Genomic DNA, 10,973 nt, shown 5'->3' on the forward strand with positions numbered 1-10,973 from the left:
CTTCACCATCAAACTGTCTTTTTCGTTTCAGCATATCAATGATTGCATCATGAAATTCATGCTTTCCAATTCCAAGAGCTTCGCCAAGTGTGAATTCCACTCTACTACCAAGTATGCGATCTTCCAAGACTTTTCTAAGATTTGTGGTAGTCTCAAGATCTAATTGTAACTTGTAACCAGGCTGCTTGCCCCTTTTCTTCCCTTCTTGTTTCTTCTCTTAAGATGCATCATCCATAACATGCTTAGGTATGCCTTTTTCAATCGCTTTTTGTTGCTCCATTTTACTTCGTGTTATGCGTCTAGATGGGCCTAAAGAGGAAGGACCTGCAGTGTCCTCATCTCTTCTTCTCTTTTCTTCCACAAGAGCTTCTTGATTATGAATCTCAGCCAAATAAGCATAGGTTGAAAATGAGTCCATTGGTGCACTCCATCCTGTTCTCCCTTGTATACTCTAACTTACATCAGCCAATTTAGACTTTGTTGTTTTGCCCTTTTCCATGCAATCTAATGCTTACATCCAAACACGAGATTTTGCTTCAGCCATGCTTCCTTTATAAGCTTCATCAACTCTTTCAATTCTCAACCCATATGTGGCTGCATCTATGGCAGCAAATACTGTCCTTGCAGCCATATCTTCCAACTTTTTCTGCATGCCACCATTTCCAAAATTCAGCTCTATTGGAAGACTAGTTTGTGTTGCATGTATTTTTCCATCTTTTCAAAAGATTAACCTTTTTGCTTGAGCTGTACAATCTCGCTTTTCATGTTGTAAACTATCACACCAAATGCATCTCCTCTTGTATCCTTCTTTATACAGTCTTTGGGCTATTACCCTATTGCCCGAGCCTTCTCTTCTACCTTAACATCCAATTTTTCAACCTTTGCATAGATCTTTGTCAAATCTAGCCTCAAATTGCGCATGCCTTTGATTAATTCATCCACAACATCACCTTGAAGAGCTAGACCAATAGGTATAGCCGGTTGTTCTGCCATAGCTACAGGCACCTTGGCTGCAATTTCATCCCCCTTCTGAGCACTGGCAGTTGTGGTGCCTATACCCCATCTTAATTTCATCCGCTCTCTCTTTACCAACATATGCACTGCTTCAGTTACATTAGCCCAATTTGATTTTAGCTTTGTTTCAAAAGAGACATCTTCTAAACGATGAGTCAGCTTCTCCTGCAAGACAAGATCTGCAGTCTTCAGAAACAAATCAATTTTCAAACTCTCCAATGATTGTTGCTCATTGGCATCCAATTGCACATATTGACTTTCAAATTCACGGAGCAAAGTTGTAGCAGCCAACCCTTTATTGGGCTTTTCAATCCAATCTATAAATGTCTTTTTAGTTACCAATCCTACATCTTCCAAGAAAAACTCTTCTCTCAAAGCTTTCATAAAAGCTGCCCAATCAACATCTCTTCTATGTAACTCATCAATTCGATCATCCAAAGCATGCATGGCCAAACATGAGAAATACCGAGTCCATGCATACTGTGGTACCCCATGAAATAACATCTTTTCTTCATACAGTCAGATGAAGGCCAAAACATTTTGACCTTTAAACTACTTCAATTATTGTCCCACTGCCTGCAATGCATTCACAGCTAAGGAATCAATTCTTTCTGCTTCTTGCCGAGTTTCCATCTGTTGTTGTACCAACAACTGTTGATGGTGTTGTTGCTGCAACAAAGCAATCATTTGTTGTAAAGCATCACCACCACTTGAAACTGTAGATTCTCCCATCTTTACACACCTCTGCTGTCGACTTTCATGTTGGGTTCACCACTGTCAGAGCATTTGCGGTCGAAAGTCTACCGCAGGGGTAAGAGACAGCAGGGTGAAGGGAGATTCAAGGAGTGGAGTAGATGGAAGAGAAGGGGTTGAAAGAAAGAGAAGATATGGAAGAATAATCATAGAAAGAAATAAAAGACATAGAATAATACTCACAAAATTGAAGCATATCAGTTTATTTCTCCATTATGAGAAGACAAATCTCTTGTACAAAAATGTACACAAAATAATATCTTCATCTATGCTGCTCTCAGACCGCCAATCTGATGCTTCCATTGGCTCCAAAAGGGGGTTAAAATGCTACCACGCTTGGCCAGAATTTTGCCAAATCACTCCTTCTTTATATCCTACTTTGGAGTACTGTTCACTACCTGAAAACAATGATCGCGACGCATGCGATTTCATCCATCTCTCTTTTTACATAAAATCCTCACATATGGTTGAAAGCTACATACTTTCTTTTGCATGTCATCCTAATCTAGAAGTTGTCTACAGTTTTTAAATTTTTACAAGAGATAATATCTAAAATATCATAAATTGGCTACACTTGTCCAAAAAACTAATATGTTTGAACCATGGATACTAACACTAATGTCTAAAATGGCATTGGCTCTCTAAATCAATAAGAATGCTACACTTTTGAGTTTTTCACATGGTGTGCACGTAGTGGCACGACAACTGGCAGCAGCCCCTAAGCCAGGAAAAAGGTGTATGAGGTGTAACAATTTGTAGCATGAGAGAAAGGATTGTGCTATCTATCAGGAGGCCTTGGCATGACAGTTCATCTTTTGGAGAGATGGCAAGATCCATGCACAAGAAACGGGATTGCCTCTTGCTTTGAATTTTGGAAAGGGAGGTATGCAGAAGTTGTTGGAAGACTCATTAGAAAATTGGAAAGGAATTTAGAAGACATAGAGGAAACAATTGCAAAATTAAGGGTAGCAAGGATATAGAACAAGAAACGGTTTGACAAAAGACATAAATTGAGACCAAGAATCATACAAGATGGGGATTGGGTATTGGTTTATGATAGCAGTTTAGACAACCAACATAGTGCCATGCGTAAAATTTCCAAAAGATGGTTTAGGTCCTATGTGGTAAGATAGCTATTCGACAATGCATTAAATGAGCTGGATGGAATAGCCATAAAACTTTCAGTAGTAGGGAGAATAATTAAATTATTCAAGAGGCAGGAATCTACTGCCTATGAGTTGCTAGAATTGGAAGAAAATAGTGGCCATGATATAGGGGATAACTAGGAAGATATGGAAGATGAAGAAGCAAAAGATATGGTTACAAAGGATGAGGAGGACTCAAAATCCGGTGGCAACTAGGATTTTGACACATACCGGAAGATGTGCAGGCTCTAAGGGGGTGGATTTCATGATGCTTTGTGAACACAGTGTGAAAAAGCCTGGAATGCATCATCATTCGACTTCTTTATTGATCTAAAGAGTAAATGTGATTTGAGTCACTAGTACTAGTGTGAGTTGCATGGATGATCCAAAAATACTAAATTATTGGATAATTTTAGCATTTTTTATATTATTTATTGTTAAAAAATGCAAAAAAGTTAAAAAAACTTCTAGATTAGGATGGCATAAAAAATCAAGTTGTTTTTTTAGCCACTTATGAGATTTTCATAAAAAAGACAGATTGGCGAAATCGTGCACATCACGATCGCTGTAAACAGGCTGAAAACTGCACTTTGAATTGAAAGAAGAAGGAGTAATTTGGGAGATCCATGACCAAGTGCCCTAGTGTTTTACCCCCCTTTCGAAGCCAAGAGAGCCATCAGATTTGGGTTGCGAGTAGCAGAGAAGGAGCTGTAATTTTGATGCATGTTTTGTTCTACGAAGAAGCTCTAGGAGATCTAATGCCTGGAGATTGCTTCTGAGTAGTGCAAAGTATCCAAGTTCTTACAACACATATTGATTCAGTTCATTGTTCTTTGTCTTTGTCATGTTTACCTCTTGTCTATTCTCTTTCTTCTCTTCCATCTCCTATCTCTACTTCCTTCTACCTCTGATCCTTGGTGGATTTGACCTTTTGACAAAAACCCCTCCAACAGCAACTCCCAACAAAACACACTACCTATCGAGACTAAAAACCAGGAATGACACTACCTCTAAGGCTCTAGTTGAGCCTCTGTGCTCAACCAAAATACTCCACGGCCTCGCAGCCAAGAGCATCAAGAGGCTAAACATAGTGATCTAACTGAAACACATGTTTGTATCGTTTATAGTCCAATGATTTCCTTCCCAACTCCTCATAGGGAGTACGCAAACAGAATGGTGCCTACTTGCACCTCGTACCATATACACAAAGAGCACCCCTTGGCAAACTACCGTAGCCCACGTTGGATCTCCTACACCTTAGGGATCAACCCCAATATGCGCCATTCAAACACATAACACAGACGATACATAGTCTTCTCTTATTGTGGATTATTCTAGGAGATAGTTTGTATCTTAACTTTATTAGTTCTCAAAGGAACGAACATACTAAACCCTACAACTTGGAACTCCTCACCCTCACAACATAGATCAACGCTCATAAAAGTAGGTATTATGCATCTAGGATATATATTTTCGATACTATGTAATGAATGTAATGCAAGAGTGGATTATCTATTTTGGTCAACCACTTTATTTATTCAAAACAACATTGTGACAGTGCACAAATAGTTATCTTCATACTTTTCATACTAACACATTTGCCTCATTGTATGAGGAATAACATCGAGTGTATTTGTGCTACTAAACCATTTACCTCTTAAAATAAACACATCCTATATGTAAAGTGTGTTATAAAAACTAGAATTCACCCTACACTCAGCACTCTTATATCCGCCTTTCCCTACTCTTTAATGTTATGCTTGCGATGGTAGGTGTAGATACTAATAAATTACTATTATTTTCTAATTTTTGGATTCAAACTCATTAGGATTACTGAGATTCACCATTATCTTTCATTTCGTTCCATAAGAACATGATTTCTTCGCCTGAAATGGAAAGGCCCCTTTTTTTTCCCTCTACATCTAGGTAGTCATTCCTCGCGTGGAGAGGAGTTGGTGATATGAAGCAAAAAATTGGAGAAATCAACTAACATGATTAGAGTAATAGCTTATTTTTAGCCTCCAACCCCTCTCAAGAATCGATATGGCATGGGGGCGTAGCAACTTCTTCACACCATTTTAAAAAAAAAAGTCCCCCCCCCCTCCCTTCACATGAAATTTCTTTTGGCATTTGGGGTCCCAAGGTCCATGCCTTTTCCAATCTTGACCATAATTTGATCGTCCCAATGCCTAGCGTTCGATGCCCCATTCCGCTTCCAAAAATTTATGCATGTCTATCTGGAAGTCCTAAACTGCCAGGGACTTGTCTTTCTTCAATCTGGCACCCATAAAAATTAATTCTGCAAACCACTGCAAAGGTCAATCTTTTGAAGAACTAATTTGAATTCGCGTCTTTCATGGCCACTTAAAATTGTTGAATCTGCATCTTTTGCTTTCATCTATCTTTAAATTGCACTTAAAATTTCTCTTATTTGGCGCTTATTCGATGCTTCCTTGGTGTTTAAATCCCTCTCTCAAGACACCTCAAAGTTATATAAAAAAAAGAAGGCTGCTAAAGACGTGATCATATGCTCAAGCTATCTCTCAAAGACATCTAAAAAACAAAGAAGAAACTAGGAATCCTCTCCCATAAAAGAAACAATTCATACAAGATTGAGTATGTAATCAAGCTCTATCTCAAAGATATATAACAAATTCATATAAAAATAACAATGTTGATACGAGCTTGAGCACATGGTCTAGCTCTATCTTATACATATCTCCCTGTGTGAGGGAAAAAGCTATCATGTTACACCTAGAGATAGAGGGAATACAATATTTGAAATATCCTCGTAGTAAAGAGAGGGATGATACAAGCTTTAGCACGTGCTTAAGGTCCATCCCAAACATATCTCAAAATCATAAAAATGGAAAGGGTTGATATTGGCTTGAGAACATGCTCAAGCTCTATTCCACTATCTTGTCAAGTTGCCCCACCGTTTTCGTCCTCCCCACGGTCTCCCCTTCCACCCCAAAGAAAGTGAGGGTTGATATAAACTCAACCACATGCTCAAGATCTTTTCGAAAGCTATCTTAAAAGTCTTGCTAGAAAGAGATGGTTGATACAAGCTTGCACATATGCTCATGATATACCTAAGAGGCCCTCTCAAAGACAAAGGAGAAACCGGATATCTATCTTGCCAAGGTCCTTTTCCGTTAATAGAGTGTTGGTATAAGCTTAAGCACATGCTCAAGATCTATCTTGGAGAAATATTAAAAATTCATGTCAAATAGATAGGATTGATACAAGCTTAAGAACGTGCTCAAGCACTATGTCATAGCTATCTCAATAAGAGAGGATAAACTAAAGCTCTTGTTTCTTTAAATCAAACACCTTGAACTTCTGAAATATACCTATATATTCCTTGTTAAATACTCTGAAGATACTTCCCATTCTCCTAAACTCAATTGTTTTGAGACTTGCAACAAAAAAGAACTGTCATCTCACGTTCTTGATAAGCTCCTTGCCCCTTAATAAAAAATAGGGTTGATACTAACTTGAGCATGATAATAGATCTCAATGAGAGAGGAGAAGCTCCTCATCTCCCCCCCCATTGAAATAGAGGGTTGTTGCACTAGCTTGAGCATGATAGCCATCTCAATTAAAGAAACTGTCTTTCCATGCCCTCAAAGGGATAGTGGTAAACTGTCTTGACAAGCTCTTCCAAAGATATCTCAACTCATATCCAAATTTGAGATGTTTGATACATGCATGTGCACTAATCAAGCTCTATCTCAAAGAGATACGTCACAAATAGAGGAGAGCCTAGGAAAATACTTCTATACTTTTCCCAAAAGGAATACATCCATAGAGTACTTGAGCAATTTCATATACAAGATAATTTTTTCTCGTTTTTGCTTTTGCTTCCAATCTTGATGTACCTTTTAATTAGTATTAGAGCAAGTATTCAAGGAGCTTCATCGACATTGCATTTAGCTTGAGAAGATGATAGGACATTAAATGGGCCGGCACTGGCTAAGGCACTAGTTAGACCTCATGCCCTCAATAGACAACCCCACCACACCACACGGCCTCGCAGGCCAGGAGCGTCTGTCGAGGGATACACTGTTGAGGGATACACTATCCTAAAGACTAATCATTGCGCATTTATAGTCTGTAATCCAAAGGACATTCGCTTTCCATGTCTCCTCAGAGGGAGATTATACATATAAGGGCAATCAATGCCACATATCATAGACACAAGGGCATCCCACCACAGTTGATTGTCGTGGCCCTACTGTAGCTCTCCTACATCTTGGGGATTTGCCCCTCGATGCGCTGCTTCCACATATAGACACATTCGAAACAAACTCCCCTCTTAGTGCCAATATACTTAACATTCCAGGAATGCACTTGTCCTCACTTGTCCATCCCCTTTTACCCACCATCTAGACCTACAGCCGGGTTGCTCACTCTCTCTACGTGGGTCAAGTCCTAGAGAAACCAAGTGCTATGCATCCAGGAGCTTGTAATTGATACCATTTAACGATTCTGATGCAAATGTGTGTATGATTAAGTGCTCAAACAATTGATAAAATAGCCTCGTGCATTGTGCAAATCCTTTCTTTTCATGTTTCCATACACTAACGCATAATTGCTGAGATGAGAGAAGACACCGAGCCTTACACTCGTGTTGTACTTCCCTTTTTTTAACTTAACATCATCCTATATGAATAATGCAGCAAATACATTAGATTTTATATTATATTTCAACGCTCAAACTTCCCTCCTGTACCATTTAAGGTTTTGCTTTGTTGCATAGGTAAAGGGATGATTTCATGTGTATTTTGCACAAAATAAGCAGTAAATACTCACAAAAACATATAAATGGAGATAACCTGAGGCAAACCCTCATGCTTTATCCTCATTATCCACAGACACATCCATAATTTTCCATAATTTTCCTTGTCCGTTCTCTATTTTTTCCTCTTTTAAAGAGCATTTTTTCCTATTTTACCTTATTTTTCCTTATTTTTTATCAATAATAATGGAAAAATTTAGCATTATCTCAGAGCTGTGGCTCTTGAGTCCTTGGACAGCAAACATGTAGATTTTTATGGTGTTTTGTTTCATGCCTTTCTCGATTTTAAGCCCAAAAACCCCCTTTTTTACTCTAAAAACCATGCTTTTCGACTTTTTTCCATTTATTTTCCACACTTGAAGTGTATATTTTTTTATTTTTTAATTATTAAATACTAAAACCGACAGCAAACAACATGCCCATCAATTTTCAACCCATATGAACATTGCTAACCTCATCAAATGAGAAAAAAGAGCCATTTTCTTTGTAAAAATATCATTACCGTGTATTTTTTATTATTTCAAGTTTTGAAACTTGTTGCAAGTTTGCAAACTAGGCCCCATTTGATGCTCAGCCCACCTCCACACTACCATCTTCAGCCCACCTTCGGTTTAGAAGTAATTCAGTACCACGCCGGACGTTACCAACCGGGCTTCATTCTTCTTCACACGCAAGAACTGCCCCTTGTAGGAGAGAGAGGGAGGAGAGAGAAATACTAAAAAATGAGATTTTTAAATCCTCCATTAAAATGGGCAAGCTTGCAACCATCTTGTTCCTATCTCTTTCTCTCTCATTTCCTCTCCTAAACAAGCAAAAAATAAAGTGATTTAAACATTAAACAAGCAAAAGGGAGAGGGAGAGAGAGAATGCACTCTCCCTCCTTCTCCCTCTCTTTCTCTTTCTCTCCCTCTCCCTCTCCCTCTCCCTCTCCCTCTCTTTCTCTCTTACTCTCTCATATCCTTCCCCTCCCTCTCCCTCTCTCCTAAACAAGCAAAAAAGAAAGTGATTCAAACAACAAACAACCAAACCCGTTGTGAGAGAGAGAATGCACACACTCTCTCTCACCCTCACCCTCTCCCTCTCGTTCTCTTTCTCTCCCTCTCTCATTTCCTTCCCCTCCCTCTCCCTCTCTTTCTCTTTTTCTCCCTCTCCCTCTCTATCTCTCTTTCTCTCTCATTTCCTAAACAAGAAAAAAATAAAGTGATTTAAACATCCTCCAAGCAAAAGGGAGAGGGAGAGATACAATGCACTCTCCCTCTCTTTCTCTTTCTATCCCTCTCTCATTTCCTTCCCCTCCCTCTCCCTCTCGCTCTCTTTCTCTCTCATTTCCTCTCCTAAACAAGCAAAAAATAATGTGATTTAAACATTAAACAAGCAAAAGGGAGAGGGAGAGAGAGAATGCACTCTCCCTCCTTCTCCCTCTCTTTCTCTTTCTCTCCCTCTCTCATTTCCTCCCCCTCCCTCTCCCTCTCCCTCTCCCTCTCTTTCTCTCTTACTCTCTCGTTTCCTCTCCTAAACAAGCAAAAAAGAAAGTAATTTAAACATTAAACAAGCAAAAGGGAGAGAGAGAGAGAGAATGCACTCTCCCTCTCTTTCTCTTTCTCTCCCTCTCCCTCTCCCTCTCTTTCTCTCCCTCTCTCTCCCTCTCCCTCTCCTTCTCTTTCATTTCCTCTCCTAAACAAGCAAAAGAGAACGATTTAAACCTTCAACAAGCAAAAGAAAGAGAGAGAGAGACTCACCAATGAGATATGGCGAGCGTGGGCGGCTTCTCTTTGCAACGAGGGCTCCTCCTCTCCTTCGCGAACAACGGCGGCGGTGGCGGCGGCGGCAAGTCTCTTCCTCTTCTTCTCTCACAAAGCCTTCGCTCTCTCCCTCGCTCTCGCTCTCAAAAGGCGAAACAAAAGAAATGAAAACGGCACTCGGGTTTCGGCCGCGTTTTTTTTCCTGCGACGTCGCTATTTGCATCGCTATTTGTGTCGCAAATAGCGACGCAAATAGCAACGCCCATAGCGACACCAATAGCGATGCCGATATTCGTTGTCGCTAATCGGCGTCACTAATTGCCCAATTCCTTGTAGTGCAAGATAGTGGATAAGAAAGTCAAACCTGTGGCAGTCCCACTACCTCCTGAAAGTGAAGGGCTCGCTGATAGGGCAGCAAATCAGCAAAGTCTTTGTGATCCTTTCAACATTGGTCACAAGTTCACATTTGAAAGTATAAAAGAGCTCAAAATAGATGAAAATTCTTTCCTTTTGCCGGTTGAAAAACACTCTTTTATGTAAATGCTAATGAAACATGGAAAATATTTTGCATTTCAACCAAGTGAAATAGGTTGTGTGGATCCAAATATTGTGGCTCCTATGGTCATTTTTACGGTCCCACATGTGCCTTGGAACCTCAAGCCCATTCGCATTCCAAGGGTGCATTTGGCCAAATTGTTGGAGCTTCTAAATGAGAAGATCAGAATGAAGATTTTAGAAGCTTTTTCAGCACCTTACTCAAGCCAATGGTTTATTGTGCCTAAGAAAAATGGATCTTTACGATTCATTCAAGATCTACAGCCCTGTCAATCGTGTCACAATCCAAAATGTTGGTTCGTGTCCAATTTTTTATGAGTTTGTTGAAGCTTTTTCAGGTAGAGCAATTTATTCTATGGGCGACCTATATTCAAGATATGACCAATTTTAGCTTTCATTAGAAAGCGGAAACATTCAGTGGACGAAGGAACTTTGCAAACATCCATTAAATTCTCCTCTTCTTGGCAATGCCATTTCCTTCATTTTTAGCCTCTTCTAATGCTTGTTGATGGTAAGTTTTCCCCGACTGCGCACCAAAAACATGGAGCCCCAAGAGGAACATCAAGGAAAAAGGGATTCTACTACAAGAAAATCTATCTTGTAACATCAACAAGCCTTTATTTTATTCTTTTGATTACCAAAACAAAGAAAACAACAATTCTTCATGCAACATCATAGTAGATATCTCCCACTGATTTGATAGAATAAACCATAATCTTCAACATCTTCATAAAATCCTTTAATATAACAATGAACAAAAAATAATACACCATTTTTGAATGAAAATCAATCACATAGTATTCATCTTTAATGTCTTCATAGTTCTCTCTCTCAATCTATCATATATAGTTACACTGTTTTGATAAAATTGGCTATCTCTGACTCTCTCTCTTTCTCTCTATCAATAGTACATCATCTCCTCACTACAATACTCTCATAATAATTCTCAGTAATCCTTCTTAG

The sequence above is a fragment of the Lygodium microphyllum genome, chromosome 27, assembly GCF_053477565.2.
Source record: "Lygodium microphyllum isolate KBCC chromosome 27, Lygodium_microphyllum_v1.1.10, whole genome shotgun sequence".
NCBI lineage: Eukaryota > Viridiplantae > Streptophyta > Polypodiopsida > Schizaeales > Lygodiaceae > Lygodium > Lygodium microphyllum.